The sequence below is a fragment of the Nelumbo nucifera genome, chromosome 1, assembly GCF_055504915.1.
Source record: "Nelumbo nucifera cultivar China Antique chromosome 1, China Antique-T2T, whole genome shotgun sequence".
Classification (NCBI taxonomy): domain Eukaryota; kingdom Viridiplantae; phylum Streptophyta; class Magnoliopsida; order Proteales; family Nelumbonaceae; genus Nelumbo; species Nelumbo nucifera.
Window position 1 is genome coordinate 145386136 of NC_142649.1, and position 17873 is coordinate 145404008.

Genomic DNA, 17873 nt, shown 5'->3' on the forward strand with positions numbered 1-17873 from the left:
TTCTCACGTAAAAACCCTGCCACACAGACCGATCGAGCAAACCAAAATAAAAGCTATGAACAATTAACTACTTATTCCATCACTTTTCGTGACACTTGGGTGACTTGACGTTGACGATATGCAGACTCCTCCTCGTATATATATATATATATATATATATATATCTTCATTTCATTGTTGCTGACTTGCTTTGATTCCTTTGCAGATGGAGTCATGTAGCTAGTGCTGATGAGGGTGGTCATCTGGGGTCTGATGTTGAAGCAATTGGAGGTTGTCCTCAACATGGGATCATGAAGAACCGGTCGCTACCTTTCATTAATGCTTCCCGTACTTGTGCCAACACAGTAACATCACCACGCATCTCCTCAGTATGTAGAACCTTGACCTCTGCTCCTTTACCCTGGCCAGACATCTCTTCTTCAAGCTCGAATGCTTCTCCCAGTGGTGCTCTTGCATAGATGGAGCAGAGTAGCACTGACCCATGTTCTGCTGATCCCCGTTGCTTCTATCCTGCACCATTTGTAGGCGACATTCAATTCAAAGAGAAATTAGAAGAGAAGATCGATCTAGAGAGTGATCAGCTAGGGTATAGGAGGAGTATGCATGTGACTGTGAGCTGATGAAGAGAATCAGGAGATGGCTTTGGATGAAGCCATGGGACAAGATTAATACATCTCGAGGGTCGGTCGGAAGGCTCCCCTTAAGCTTGCTTGCGCTAGAACGAGCCACAGCGGGCCCACTAAGTCACGCTTAGATTAGTGACCTAACCTGAACCAACCCACCACATTGTGGATGGAGACTGGCTTTGTTATGAAACATCTTTTAACCTGCAGAGGTTGGGCCGACGGGGAGGGGCTGGTGAGGTGATGACTGGTGAGGAGTCTCTCAACTCTCAACTCTCAATGGAATGGAACCCCGGCCCGAACCCCACATCACCCTAACCGTCCGTCCACACTCTTATCTCTCTTTGTTGAATTATTTTGGACAATACTCAGCAAAATATGTCTCTGTTCCTAGCTTTCTATTATTATTTTTTTACTCCCAGAAAAACAGAAAACAACATTCAAAAGTGTTCTTGATCCATGCAAGGAGACAAATATGGATGGGGACTCGTATATTTGACACGTACCGCAAGAGAAAATATGAAACCAAACAATGATGGACTGCTGCAGCTGCTAGTGCTAGCTTGATATGCATAGTCGTAAGCTCTACTGCAAATGCAGTAATTGTCTTGATGGTATATATGATATTTACATTCTCGGCTAGCTATCAGGTTTGGCTTCTTGGTTGTCATCACTGTACCACACATATTTCCAAACTGTAATGTTTCCCAGAAGAAAAGAATTACAGAGATGTGATCAGATTTACAACGAAGAAAGAAGAAAGCAAGGTAATCAGGGTGGATATATAGTCTCGCTCTCTCGATCATGTCGTAAGAACAGGGATATCTATCTAGCTCTACTATACAGTGGATGCATCTATACTTTAATGGGGGAGGCAGGCTCCTAGTAAACAGCACAGAGAACTTATTCACTGGGCCAAAATGTCTAATCAACTGAGTAGCGACAAGGCTGAAGGCTGGGTGAAGTGACAACACAGTCTCACAGTCTCAACTACATCTCTCATCATCTCCAGTATCTAACCCAAAGCCTTCATGCATGCACACAGTCGCAAGCACATGGTTCATGGAATGGCCTTGAATGGTTACATTTGTCGCATGCCAGAATATTAATGGCTGAGTATGGTTTTAACAGTGGATGAAAACATGTTTCCTTTCTCATTGGTTTTGGGTTTTCTTTTTCCTTGGGTTATTCAAATCATTTACCAGCTGCAGAGCTGCTTCACTATCCTGCACACAGCCGTCTGTCAGTTGTTGCCTGCGAATTATGATCAGTGTCTCAATGTCTCACTTACCCGGTTTGAGTTGTTTTTCTAATGGAGTCAAATAGAGAGTTTGATGAGTTTTTCTATTTCTGTCACCTAAACGGGCTGTGCTCAATCCACACCGTCCATTGGGTAAGGCATCTTCTAGATTTTTCGATCAATTCTTCATCAGAGGCCATGCACATCAGCTCTATACCCCACTTTGTTTAATTTGCCAACAAAACCAGTCCGGATTTCCTGCTCACTGGACTCTATACACACTCTACCCACAATATACTGCAGCTGCACAACTCACCTAGCTACGACCTCGTCAACGACAACATGCAACACACTGCAGCCACATCTACCCATAATATAATGCACTGCATTCCTCATGTTTCAGCTAGCTTTACATATCAAAAAAGTTTCAGCTAGTTTTAAGTTCAGCAATCCGGCCCATTTGAATTGTGACCATGTGTGTACTGGCCTTCTAAGGCTGTGTTTGTCTCTCCAAAAATGAAGCCATTTTCTCCTTCTCCAACAGAACAAGGAGAGAAGACTGATTATGGCCCCTCAGCAAACTATGGTTCTTACCATGGGTAAAAGTTGGTATGTTTAGAAAAAATGAGAGAGATTTTTTGTTTTTTTTAATCTCATTATAATCATTAAAAAGAGAGCTGGGGCAAATTCAAAATTTGATGGAATTTATTAGAAAATACCCATATACCCCAAATACCCTTCCACCATTTTTAATGACTGAAATACCCTTTTGCCGTTTTAAAAGAATCCATTAATTTTACCAGTTATTATTACCTGTCCAACCCAAATTATCGATGATAAGGTACAAAACTATTTACTTGTCTTTGTCAAAAGATAAGCGATATTGTCATCCACAATTAAAAATGGCATATTTGCTGCGTTTTCTCTCTCTTCTATATATGTTCTTTCTTTTCGTTCTTTTTGTTGGCTTTTGAGGAATGGGGGATTAAAGTTGGGTTAGCCTTCTTAAGATTTTCGTACCGGATGAAAAGAAAAGGTAATGTGATTTGAGATGATATGCATTGATTGACACTTCACATTAATGAAGGGCTCCACCATCTTGAAAAGTTCAAAGAAGGAAACGTGTGATTAATTTATAAGTGAAAAGATAGATTAAAATTAACAAAAATTAAATTACAAGGGAGCATATCTACAAAAAGTTGATTGTGTCAATGATATATAGCTAAGGGGAGATGTATATATCCAATATGGGTTTCCTTTATATTAATACATTAATTTATATATTATCAGACAGCATGATCATCGATCTCATAAGGGCAATATTCTTTGAAATTGGGAACAATCTGATTTCTCTGCTATAGGATACTTAAAAAAATAAATAAATGACACGATGGATCTCTTAAGATATGGGGATGCATTATGCCTCACTATTCTATATATATAGAGATCCTGAATTGCTGATGAAACCCACATCAGGTACTCAATTGTTGGTTTGGTTGAATAAACCAAAATGAAAATTACCCTCAAAGTAGGATAAGGGAAGGAATTCAAATTCAAAATCAACCAAACAAGTGGAGTTAGAAGATAGGCAATCTCTTAGTTGGGATGCATTGATGGTGGGTCTCATCATCATTTCAAGACTAAGGGCCCATTTGGGAGTGCTTCAGTGTTGATGGTTGAGCTGCTTCTAAAAAGTTACCAAAAATAACTTAACTGGAAAGTCAGTTGTTGGGCTCAATTACTTTCCAGATTTTAATATTTTACCAAGCACAGTTTCTTGGCTTTCGATATGGGGCCATCTTGCAATGCTAGAAGCCGCTGTGTAAACCTGCTTTGCTTTGATTGAGCTACTTTTGAGAAGAGCTACCTGATGTAGCTTATTTACAGAATTTTTTTCTCTGGATTCTATTCTTCAGCTCATGAAATGAAAGAATGAAGGCACTGCGCGCATCAAAACCCTAGCTAGCCCAAATGGGCACAAAGTACAACATGACAAGTAATGGAGGACCCAGGCCATTATATATTAATCTTATAGTAACACCCTTAGATCTGAGACACTAATAAATGACTAGACGATGGATGATCAGTAACATCATTGTCTCTAACTCCAACCACTCGTAATGAGCTAATAATTATAATATATATTTGAATTTGAAGTTGTCCCAAAATATTTGTCCTCCTCTTAAACAACCAACCTTACTGAGAAAAGAAAATTATAACTGCCCCGGCCAAGTCCGAAAACTCTCATCAGTTGGGTCGGCCGGACTGGACATTTTATCATCGTGATCAGTCAGTTAGGTTCTTGTATGTTGATCTCAACCCATGTCAGATCCTTTTCTAATTTTGCCTCCATGTAAGAAAGAAATAAAGATTTTGGTGCAAAGAAAACATTCAATTCGAAGTCATTTCAGGAGTCTGACATGGGGAATGTCAAGATATTTGTATATGGAAGAAGCTTAGGTTAGGGTATTCCTCAAGTATTTATCTCATATCAAAGACAAAAACGTACCGATCCGGTGAATGATCTGACCTTTGAGACTCATATAACGGGCTCAAGATTTGATTTAATTTTCTTATACCTGTGATCATATAAGAAATTGTACGTATTCTCACTTTCTGTCTGGTTAATTAAACTGTAGATTCAGCAATAGTTGTTGAAATCATCTTAGGGTCTTGATGATCAGGAGACACCATCAGACATTCTACAGATGAATGATTCAACCACCAAATAAGAAATGCTTGGAAGCGTTAAGGTTCTGGTGGTGATTATGAAAACATTAATTCCAAGATATCTGATCTTTCGTTTTACAATGGACAGTTGAGAGAGTTTGATGATGACTTGGTGGGGTTGGCCACATCATGTAGCTGTAGCTAGAAAAAGAGTTTTGTCTGACATATAGGTTTTTTAATATTTATTATCAATCATCAATATTTAATGTGACAAATATGGCTTTCAGAACTTACAGATTAGGGTCCGGTTTGGGTTAAATGGGATAGGATCCATTATGTTCAGTAGTCTAAGCCAAAATTCTGGCCTGCTGACATTCCTAGCTATATCATAGTTTTGCTTTCCTCTTCATCTTTTTCTCTGTGTTGTGATGTGTTAGCTCACCAAGAGACATGGAAAATACTTTGATGATGCATCATGTAACTTATTGGTTACTTTTTAAGAGACATTTTGCGAGTTGTGTTATGTAGCCTATGAATATAAGGAAAAAGCTTTAAATATAATTAATGGTTTCCGGTGGAAAGGCTTGTGTTAATGCCTGCCTAATGGGACGTTGAGGCAACTCTGGATCTGCTGCTCATGAGAATTTTGCCCATCTCTACCCAAAATATATTATCCCCATTAATTGGGAACATCTCCCCCTACATAATATTATGCGGATGAGATATTCTTCTTCATATGTGATTGCGAGAAATGTGGGCAGTAGGGTAGTTCATAAGAATGGCTAGCTCGACCAAACCGACCAATCCGGACCGACTCAACTCGAGTCAGCCGGGTTTTCATCCGTACTGGTCGGTTTCGGGTTGGGTACATACAAAAACCGACCCGACCCGACCCGAATTAGTCTTTCTTCTACTAGTTTGATAGTTCCTACTTCCTAGTTTGAGTAGTTTCCTAATTCCTACTAGTCTTTTAGACTTCTACTAGAAATAGAAGGCCCATTAGGCAATTACAATTAGAATTCAATTAATTAGATGTCCTTTTTTAGTTTTTTACCTAGATTAGGCAATTACAATTAGAATTCCTACTAGAACTAGAAGGCCCATTAGGCAATTTAAAATTAGAATTCCTAGTTTCCTACTAGTCTTCTAATTCCACTTTTGTCTTCTCTTAAAATCTTCTATTCTCTAACTTAACTTGGTTGGTCCGCCCCCCTCAACTCAAGTCCTCAACTCAAGTCCTCAATTAATTCAAAGTTTATTCGGCTTTGTACAAGAGCAAAACCGAAACCAACCGAAACCAATCCAACCCGACTCAAACCGACTAGGTCGATTTGGCCTATCAATGGGTCAATTTCGATTCCCACCTCTGGTAACCCGACTAGGTCGGGTCGGTTGGGAAAATCCCATGAAACCAACCCAACCCGACCCGTGAACACCCCTTAGTGGGCAGGAGATCCAAACTCCGTTGAGGCGCCCAAACAGGCAAACATAGTAATTTGCAAAAATAAAATTCCTAATAAACAGTAGATAAATGCTGATGTGTTGCTTCTAAAAGCTGATGACGTGGCTCCACTGTTGATCCTGCGTGTCGATGCATGTACCATTGTTCTTGTTAAGTTCTTTCTATTCCTTTTCTACTCTCTCTCTCTCTAAACCATTTTTTTGTTTAACTTGAAACTATATTTAACATATAACTTTTTAATGAAGACACAATAGGTGACAAATATTTACAATGAAATATTTGTGAAACTTGAATTGTAGATGACATAGTGACATTGAAGTATTTGTAAATATATCATTTACTAAGATCCAAGGGTGAATTCGCATTTGGGAGTTGGGACCCAATAAAGATGGTGAGGGTTTAGTAATTCTATTTCAAGGGTTATTTGAGAAGAGTGGCTGAACTGAATGACTTACACTGTTCACTTTTTTTAGGAAAATAATCAAGTAATAAAGTATTGGAGGACATTGTTTTCAATCCAACTTCAGCAGCAATTTACAACATCTTAATTTATTCCCTAATAAGTTATTCACAAAGGACAAAGTATTAAAGCCCCGTTTGGTTTGTGGAAATAAGGTCTGGAATTAGAACAGGAATAAGTTATTCTGATTTCAACTGTTTGGTTGGGTAAAATTGAAATCTCATTCTCATTTCTATTAGAATAGTATTTCCCCGTTTGAGGGAATAGCCATTCCCTACCTTTCTCTTAGAAATAAAATCTTATTCTTGCATATTATAACTCTCATCATTCAAATTCCTATCTGAGCTAAACAGACCATGAGAATAGACCACTCCGTACCCTAAGCTATATAACCCAGCCATTTCAACTGTTATCAAATGGCCCAAAGTAGGGTTTCTAATGGATCTGCCTTAGGGTCGGATATGGGTTAAAGCAAATTGATATCAAACTGGATTCATTGACATTCTTATCGAAGACATACGTTAAACTGCCAAAATCTATTACAAAACATCATTTTCTGTTTTTTACTAGCGGGGACCTGTGTGACGCACGGGGTTTCTTAAGAAAAGCTAAACAATAAAACACATAAGAGTATACAATTGTTTTATATTTCTAATTTTTTAAATAACGATTAATTATTTATATTTTATAATACTTTTAATAACTTTTTACAATACAAAAATAACATTAATTTATTTCAACTAAGCTTGTTCATTGAACTGACAAAACCAACCAATCCGACCAATTCGACCTGAATTGCTCAGTTTCTAATATTTCCGGTTGAAATTGGGATCAGTTCCGCTGTGGCCATTTGTAAATTGACCAAAATTAAATGACCCAATCACAAATATATATTAATATTTTTATATTTTAAATATAATTTTTAATACGGGAAAGGGGAAATTCCCATATTTCTTAGTCTCAAATATTTTTATATTATAAATTTATTTTTTAATAATGTTAATGTAATTTTTAAAATTTAAAATTAAGTTTTCAATGTAATATTGTAAACCAATTGAGCAAACTGAAAATCAACCCAAATCAATACAACACAATTTAGTTGGTTTTTACTAATGGTTAGTAGATTTCAGGTAACCAACTCCCCAACCTAACTATATCAATTTAATTGGCCAAATAGCCTACAACCGAACTAAACCAAACTGTGATCAACACTCCTAATTTCATCTAAATTAATATTTTAATCTCTAATAAATAAAAGTAGATTAATCTCCAATAATTATTAAAAATTTATAGCAAAAATGCACAATAATTGAGAATATATTGATAATGAAAATATAATAAATAACTAATAAAAATAAAATAATTATAATAGTTTCAAAAATACTAAAAAATATGTTAAGTTAGTCAATAAATATTGTAATCTCAAATAGTAGTTTAATCTCTAATAAATATCAATGAATAAAGTACAAACAAAATACAATAAATACAATAAGTATAATAAATTAAATTCAAAAAGTTAAATAACAGCAGTTTAATATCCAATAAATATTAAAAATTTTCTACTAAATAACAAAAGAAATATATATTTATACATAATTATTGAAAATATATATTTAAAAAACTATAAATAATTGCTGAAAATACAATAAATATTAATTTCAGTATATTATATATATATATATATATATAACAAATATAGATTAAGATTTTAAAATCATTATTAATGAATATTATTTTTTTGAAAGTTATTTTTCTAGAATTATTAATTGATATAAGTGAAATTGGTTATTTAAAATATTATTTAGTTATTTAAACAATATCCTTATTTAAATTTTATAGTTTTAATTATTAATTGAACTTAATAACCTATAAAATTATAATTTATTCTATTATTACATGATTTCATTATTAATTTTGTAAAACTTTTAAATTATTATTAATTTTAATATTATGTTATGATTTTTTATTTTTAATTTTTTAATTTATTTCATAATTTCGTTATTTTAACTATTTAAAATATATTTGTGTTAAATATTTCATTATTTAAAATATTTAGTTATTTAAATATTTAAGCAGTATATAAAATATTGAAAAATATCATTATTTGAATTTAAGAGATTTAGTTACTGAAATATTTAAATAATATTTTACTTTTTTAATGTTAAATTTCTATTATTTGTATAAAATTTAATTTGAATAGTCTGAAAAATCATAATTGTTATTGTTAGTTCATAATTTCGTGATGAATTTTGTAAAAATATAAAACTATTAATAATATGAATATTATTAAATCTATTATAATTAATTTTTGTATTTTTAATAAATATTTTGAAGTTTATAGTATTATTACTTAATTTATTTATTAATTTTGTAAAAATATTAAATTATTATTAATTTGAATATTATGTTATGATTTTTTTTTATTTTATTGCATAATTTCATTATTTTAACAATTTAAAATATAGTTATGTTAAATATTTCGTTATTTAAAATACTTTGTTATTTAAATATTTAAGTAATATATAATATATTTAAATACTCATTATTTGAATTTGAGATATTTATTTATTGAAATATTTAAATAATTAAACCTTTTTCTATGTAATTATTTAGATATTTTTATTATTTATTATTGAAGATATATAGATATTGAAATATTGAAATAATATTTTATTTTTTTAATGTTAAAATTCTATTATTTGAATAACACTTAATTTGAATAATATGGAAAATCATAATTTATATTCTTAGTACATAATTTCGTGATGAATTTTGTAAAAATATAAAACTATTAATAATATGAATATTATTAAATCTATTATAATTATTTTTTGTGTTTTTAATAATTATTTTAAAGTTTATACTATTGTTACATAATTTGATTATTAATTTTGTAAAAATACTAAATTATTATTAATTTTTATATTGTGTTATGATTTTTTTATTTTATTTCTTAATTTCATTATTTTAACTATTTAAAATATACTTATTTTATATAGTTTGTTATTTAAAATACTTAATTACTGAAATATTTAAATAATATATAAAATATTTAAAAATACTCATTATTTGAATTTAAGATATTTATTTATTGAAATATTTAAATAATTAAATATTTTTCTATGTAATTTTAGCTATTTTTAGTATTTTATTATTTAAGATATTTAGTTATTGAAATATTGAAATGATATTTTATTTTTTTAATGTTAAATTTCTATTATTTGAATAACATTTAATTTCAATAATCTGGAAATGATATTTTAGTATTTTGTTAGTAGATAATTTCATGATGAATTTTGTAGAAATATAAAACTATTAGTAATATGAATATTATTAAATCTATTATAATTATTTTTTGTATTTTTAATAAATATTTTAAAGTTGTTATATAATTTTTAATAAATAATTTTTAAAGTTGTTATATTTAAATAATTTTTAATTTAAACTTTCTTTAGATAGATATAGATAAAAAGTGGCAAAGAGGATAAATAGGAATTAGAGATAATTTGGAGAGAAATTCTCTAGTAAATTAAAGATAAGTTAGGAGATAAATAGGAATTGGAAATGATTTAGGAGAAAGTGGGGGAGGTAGTTTAGGATAAATTTTAGGAAAGGGGATTGATGGGGAAGGAGAGCATCTCATTGGTTCTTTAAAAAAATGACATGGAATAAAAAAAAAAATTCAAAAAAAAGGAGAAAATTTTTTGACCGCTTTGTTTTAATATATATATATCAGAGAAGCGTGGTCTAATATAATTGGCCATTGCATTTGCATGGAAAAAAAAAAAGAAACTATTTTTGGACATCTGTTTATTTAGAACCTTTAACCATCTAGCAAAGTGTAATATAGATACTTAGATAGAGTTCAAGGTAGATTAAAACAAACACTGATCATACTAAAGGTTTTCATGCATGTTGGACTGTTGGTATTGGAAACCATGTAATCTTGCTCACCTAAAACCTATTTGCCCCTATCATCTATGTGGGCTTATCATGAAATCAAGGATAAGGAAAAACCTGCTAATCAATCGACGGGTATGACTTATGAAAGCTCAGAGCTATCCTTTTAACTTATACAGTCAAAATAAGGGCATGGAAACATAATTATGCTCTCTCTCTCTCTCTATATATTTTTTTTTCAAGGTATGCCTCTTATTGGTCTTCAGTTAGATCTTCTCATTTCTCATCTCCCTAGATCAGTTTGGTCTGAAACATATGGCCTAATGATCCATGCAAGTAGGTTGAACTTATGGCATTATTATCAAAGGCCCATATAAGGAGATGAATACAGTAGGCTCTCACTGTTGTGGTGTGGTTCTTAAGCTATATTTAATGCCATTTGGATCGATGAATGTGATTGCAAGGGAGAGCAAGGTTAGTGAAATTTTCAGGATTTTGACTTTGATTTAATCTGGCCCTTTGTCCGTGAGAATTGAAATCATGGTTGGGCTTTGGGAGACAAATAAATATCTCGCCCGCATCAATTTTCCAAACAGGGCCTTTATTCGTTTTCTCTTGATTTTGAATGGGTGGTTTGGCCATGTGGGCCATCCATCCATTAGACAAGGGATGCTTTGAATTTGCAATGTATTTGGATTTCTTGGAAGGATGAACGTCAGTGGTTCACTCTTTGTGACAGGGGTATAAACTGTAAGGTTATGTTTGGTTTGAAGGAAAAAGGTAGGGAAAGGTAGAAAAACCTAGACAATGTTTGTAAAAGCTTCTTTACCTTTTCCTTCCTTTCCCTACCTTTTTCCTTCAAACCAAACACAACCTAAAACTATAAACATCAAACAATTAGCCAATTAGGCCAGAGGCTTTGACTTAGTTTTAGAGAAAATATAAAGGCACGGCCAGTTCTCAAACCACTATTGCACTGAGCCTCAATCTTAGGCGCAAGCCCAGGCAAGGAGAGCTAAGCTGGAATATTTCATTGATGAGAGTGAAACCAGCCAATGGGCACCTCTCCTCTCTTAGGCTGCCAGTAGGACGATTCCTGGGTCATTCGTCCTTATGTAGGAAAATGATTTCAATTTGTCTCTTCAATTTCCTTCTCCTATCTCTCTCTCTCTCCCTCTTTTCAGTTTACCTGCTAATCAGGGTTCTCGATTTGATACTGTTAATTTGTATAAATCTTGTTAAACATGAACCAATGAAAAATAAGTAGACTTTAACATGATTGATTCATATTTATATTTCACGTACAACTAATCTATATCTATATAATAAAGAGGAAAGAGAGGAGGCAAGGGTCCTATCACCATATTGCTCACATGTAGGCATTGCTTTTCTCAGTTCTTACACGAGTGAATTTTCTATTTTGAAATTACCAAAATGATCCTTTTTGTCAACAAATTACCCCTTCCATCCTTTTGGGCCCCTCTACAGTTCTAATATAAATGTTTATTATTTTCTACTATAAATGTTTAATTGGCTTTGATTCTATCTCTCTCTCTCTCTCTGTCTCTCTCTCTCTCTCTCCCACCCCACTCAACCTCTTTAAATCTCTTAATATCTTTCGTAAATACATGTTCTCTTTCTTACACACACACTCCCTAAAAAGTAAACGTATGTTCAATTGCTCTAATTAACCCAACATTTAACCTATTCAGACCTTTCTTTCCTATACACACTTTCTCTCTCTTACACACACTCCCTAAAAAATAATGGATATCCAATTGCTATAGTTAACCCAAGGTTTAATCTATTCAAACCTTTCTTTCCTATACACACTTTCTCTCTCTTACACACTCCCTAAAAAAAATGGATGTTCAATTCCTATAATTAACCCAAGATTTAATCTATTCAAACCTTTCTTTCCTAAACGCTTTCCTCTTGCACACACTCTCCCTAAGAAGCAACATATGTTCAATTGCTCTAATTAACCCAAGATTTAATATTTTCATACCTTATTTCCCTTTGACCTCTTTCATCATCCTTGTTATTTCTAAGCTCTCTCTAATCACCATGAACAATGGAGAATGCACGAAGTGACAATGGTAAGTCCATTTCCTTAGCTGCTGCGTTTTGTATTTGAAATGGTGTTGTAGGCATTATTTGAAATGATTTATGCATGTTATATTATTATTTCATCCTTGATGGCCTTTTCGAAACTAAATCTTGGTTTCGGAACTTTTGAAACATATGAACTTATTAGTTCCTTTATGGTAGAACTTCCAAGACATATAAACTTAAACTCAAAAAGCATTGTTCCAACTATATACTTTCGGAATCATGTACCTATACAATATTCCTAAGATGTTTTCAAATGTTTAGGGGGATCAACTTTGTTGAATTTATAGGTAGAGAGCCATAATTACTACAGTTTTGGCTAATGTATATTGTGTTTTTTGTTTGAATCTATAGTTTCTCCCATGCAATTTGAGGTTTTTTGTCTTCATTCCTCCATTTATATTTACATATCAAAATAAATAGTAATATTCTCACGAATCACTTATTGCTGCAATACCTTTTTTTTTTTTTGCACAAGATAATCTTCCATGGTAAGTTAGATTGATTCCTATATTCTACTTACCTTCTTATGTATTACCAAAATGATTCTTAAAGGTGCCCCATGGCCATCTCACCAAATATTTTCATACCCCAGTTTTTATCTCCAAACATTCATCATTTTTCTAATGCTTTTACAGGTCTCAAACTCTCAAAGAAATTACTCAGATTGGATAGAGGTTGAGGTTGAGGCAAACATAGGTGAAACACCAATCCTAGCATGAGATTTCTGAGTTAAAAATATGTGAGTGAAGGTTGTATTATTGTTTTACTTTTCTTTTAAAGGTGTCAGCATACCCAGCATTCAATTTGTAAAGTTGCTTAGCATTTTCCATTTCCACTATTTGTTTATTAACCTTGTATTTCTAATTTATCTTCATTAGGGAACTTCTTTTCAAAAGCTCAACCAAATGGTTTTTATTAAGGTTCTCTTCTTTATTGTGGGAGAAATGGAAAGTTAGGACAAAAAAAAAGGTCCAGTGCTATAGGGTGGAACTGTGGAAGTGGAGGAAAAGCATTCTTTAGCTTTTCTTTCTATTAAGCATGTAATCAAGTAAAGCAAGTTTTATTGAAGAAATAGCTACAACATTAATTGAAGTTTTTTGTTAATAATGGCTTACTATGACTACATTGACAAGTGACTGCTTACTCTGGTCGGGATGTACTCACTACCATCCACACCTTGTTGGGAGAGAATATTCCTCTCCTCCTTTTCAAGTCCAAACCTTGGTAGCCAATTGTAATGAAAGTGTTATTTGAATTTATACCCCCTGCTCTCTTAAGTTTGTACAATGTTCTTGCAATAGAGCTGCACATATCTTAGTTAGGCATGCTCTTTTTCTGTCTCACCACTACACCTGGTCTCGTGCACTTCTTTTCATTCTACAAGCTTTACAAGTTGATATTGCTTTGAGTGGTTAATGAATTTTGATTTTTAGTTTAAAAAAAATAATAGTTTTATATCTTTTCCATTTTTAAAAGGACAAGCATTATATTTGAGGTTATTCATATTAACAAACCTATAAATATATGTTAGAAAATGAGGATAGTAGTGGATAGTTGAACCACCAACCCACCACTTGGATGGAAAAACCATGTTTTCTTTTTCAGTTGATTTTAAATCATGTATTACATTTTTATCATCAATAAAAGTAATTCTTATTTCCGCATTTATTTTTGCATGTGGTAATAATCAGTAACTAAAGGACCTTATTGGTTGAACCATTAACCTATTTAACCAGGAAAATGGGCTATGATTAAGACATTAATTAATTTTTTTTTTGTATTTTAGCTATTTCTATCTTTACTAAAAATAATTCTCATTTTTCAAACATATTTTTGTTTAATATGAAGAATATATAATATTAATGTATGTTCAATTTTTTTACAAAATTTATAAAAAATTCTATATTTTTATTTTTTATTATTTAATTTATGAAATAATAAAAATTACTTGTTTACCAAGAGGAAAGAAATCCCAATATATTGTTTGAACATTGGTTTTTAATATTGTGGTCAAATAAATTATTTATATATAGTATATATCTTATTTGTATATAATATATATGCTATTTGTTATTTATATTGAATTTTTGTAAACTTTTTATATGATGGAAATAGTTGAAATTATACTTGTATTTTTTGTTTTTTATTTCAAATTTTATATTTTTATTTCTCTTTTAATAATTTATTACTTTTTAAAAAATTAAATCGGATCATATCATATTCGAATATCTAACATCTTGGTTGGATTTGGATTCGGATTCAAATCAATATTTATGAGATCCAATCGAATCTTTGGATCAAATAATATTTAAATATACCCTAATTCAAATCTGATATGATCTATTTGCATCCTTACCGAACCACTTGCCTATGATGACCTAACTAATTAAATTATTGAACCATTTAACATGGTTAATGGGGTCATGTGTTAGACATTAATGCTCTTTATTTTTTATCCTAATTTTTATCCTATTTTTATCATTAATGAAAATAATTCTCATTATTCACACTTTTTTATATGATGAATATATAATATTATAGAATTAATGTACCCAAAATTACCGAAAAAAGTCTACATTTTATAGAAGTTTATGCATTTTATTATTTAATAATAACATCCATTTGACATGGATAGTTTAACCACTAACCCATCACTTGGATGAAAAAACCATTTTGCTTTTTTGGTTGATTTTAAATCATGTATTCCATTTTTATCATTGATAAAAGTAATTCTTATTTTTACATTTAGTTTTGTTTAATATGGTGAATATATAACAATAGAATTGTATTAAAATGCAATGCTTATATTTTTCTTTGAGTTTATGTATGTATGTATGTATGTATGTATGTATGTATGTATGTATATATATTTTTAATATTCGTTACTTAGTTATGACATCATAGATAGACCCATTTACCTAGAATGTTAGATCATTGACCTACCTACTATCTAGATATGAAAATAGTTTCATTTTCAAAATGGTTTTAAATATTGCATTTCATTTATATCATTGATAAAATAATTATTATTTATCATACTTATTTTTGTTTATATTATTAGCATATAATATTATAGATGTGTCCAAAATTGTTTCATATTTTTTGTACTATTTTATTTTAAAAGTTTTATTTTTAATTGTACATCATGGATTAACCTATTTGACCTACAAAGTTAAACCACTAGCCCACTCCCTAGATAGGAAGATGGTTTAATTTCCCATCGGTTTTAAGTTGTATACTTGATGTCCATCATTAATAAAATTATGTCTATTTTATCATAGTTATTTTTTGATATGCCAAATATATAATAATAGAAATGTTTCCATTTTTTTTTCAAAATTTTTTCTATATTTTTTTGTATTTCTTATATTTCTAAATTTCTTTTATTTATTTATGACATCATGAAATTACCCATTTTACCCAAATGGTTGAAGTACTTTCCCACAACTTAGATGGAAAATATGATTTCATTTCTAGGTTTATTTTAGAAATATAAAATTTTATTCTATTAATAATTATTGTGTATAGATTTATTAGTGGAATTTAATAATGATAAATAAAAGTATTTTTTATATTTTTAAATTTGTATTATTTATTTATGACATCATTAAATTATCCATCTGACCCAAATGGTTGAACTACGACTTACCCACCACCTAGATGAAAAATATGATTAAATTTCAATGTTTGTTTTAAAAATATAAAATTCTATTCTATTAATAACCATTGTGTATAGATTTATTAGTGGAATTTAATGATGATAAACAAAACTATAAATGTTGAATTCAATGAGAGAATGTGATTTATTTAATGACTTAAATGTGAGACATAATGAGAGGTAATTGAATGTACTTAATGGTTTTCTTTTAATTACATTTTTTGTCATTTCAATGGAGATGAACTAAATTCAAGAAGAGGGGTATTTCAGTAAAGAAAAATTCAAGAAGCCAATACCTCCTCATTCACACTTTTATAAGTAGTATAGATAGATTAAAAGAACATTAGAAACAATTCCAATCAGATATTTTGTTTTTTTCAGTGGGTATGTCCCTAAAGCTTATCATGATAGAAGAAAAATCAGCTCACTATATAAAATTAATATTTGATAATAATCTCACCATTTTTTGTTGTTTAATATTTTTAATTAATTTAGAGCCAAAATTTTGCCAGATGAGTTGCGAAGGAATCAATATGTACTATATCACTACATTTAATAAGCCTAAGCTCAGACAATATATACCTCCATCTTCCCTATCAAACTCTCTTTTTTAGGCACATTTTAATCAATAAAACTCATCATCTTCTAATCTTTGTCGCAACCATATGGTGTTGGCTACATGAATCCTATTTTGCCATTCCACCCTATTTATTGCGATATCCATTGTATTTGGACTAACACAAATATTGAAGGGAGGAAAAAAATCCAAGTAAAAGATATATGAGAGGGGTTTTGTTTAGATATTATAGATTATTTGTTATAAGTTCTGTTTTTTTTTTTGTGGAGAAATATATCTTCATCTTTTATAGCCTTACTTTGTAATACAAGTACTATGCTATCATTCAAAGAGTTAATTAGTTTTTTTGGCTCAGTCAAAAAAACAATAGAAATTGAAGAAATTGTTATAATAAAGGATGAAGAACAGCACAACTCAATGAGAGCATACCAACTTGAGTGCAGGGTTGAGAAGAATGTGTGTAGAACAATGATGGAAAATGATTTTATTTCTCCTTTTTATTATTTTATTATTTATTTTTTCAGTTGCAAGAACAAAGTGCATAAAAAGAAGGTTGTCTCTTGAACTCCTTTCATTCTTTTACAACATTTTCAAGAAAATAAAAGCTGCAATCCCTAATCTTTTTTAGCAATTTTCTTTTGTTTCACACGGCCCAAAGCTCAGAAGCAAAAGCTTATCCAAACAGAGCTTTAGTCTTTTGTAGCGAATTCATTGTGCTTTTACTTTGAGCAGTGGACTATGTTATTTATTATTTATTTTGAGTATGTTATATCATGTAGCTGGTTTTACATCATAACATATGCATAAAGCGAAATGGTATGTGGTATTAGTAGTGGAAAGAAAGATAAAATGTTCCTTATATGAAAATTGTCCAAGCAACGGTGCATGTTTTTTTTTTATTTTTTCTTTTGTAATAGGGCTTCTGCAATTTTTTTTTTTTTTTTGCATCTCAGAAACAGATTTAAAATCAGTACCACCTTCCTCCTACCTCAATTTTTTTTTCTTGTATAAAGTGGAGATAACATTATCTTGCATCCTTCTTGCCTCCTCACTCACATACAAATAATCCTCCTCCTATCTACATTCTGTTTTATATAAAGCACCAACCACATTATTATTTCCTAATTTACTTTGTACAAACAAATAATAGTCAAATCTGAAGCAAAAG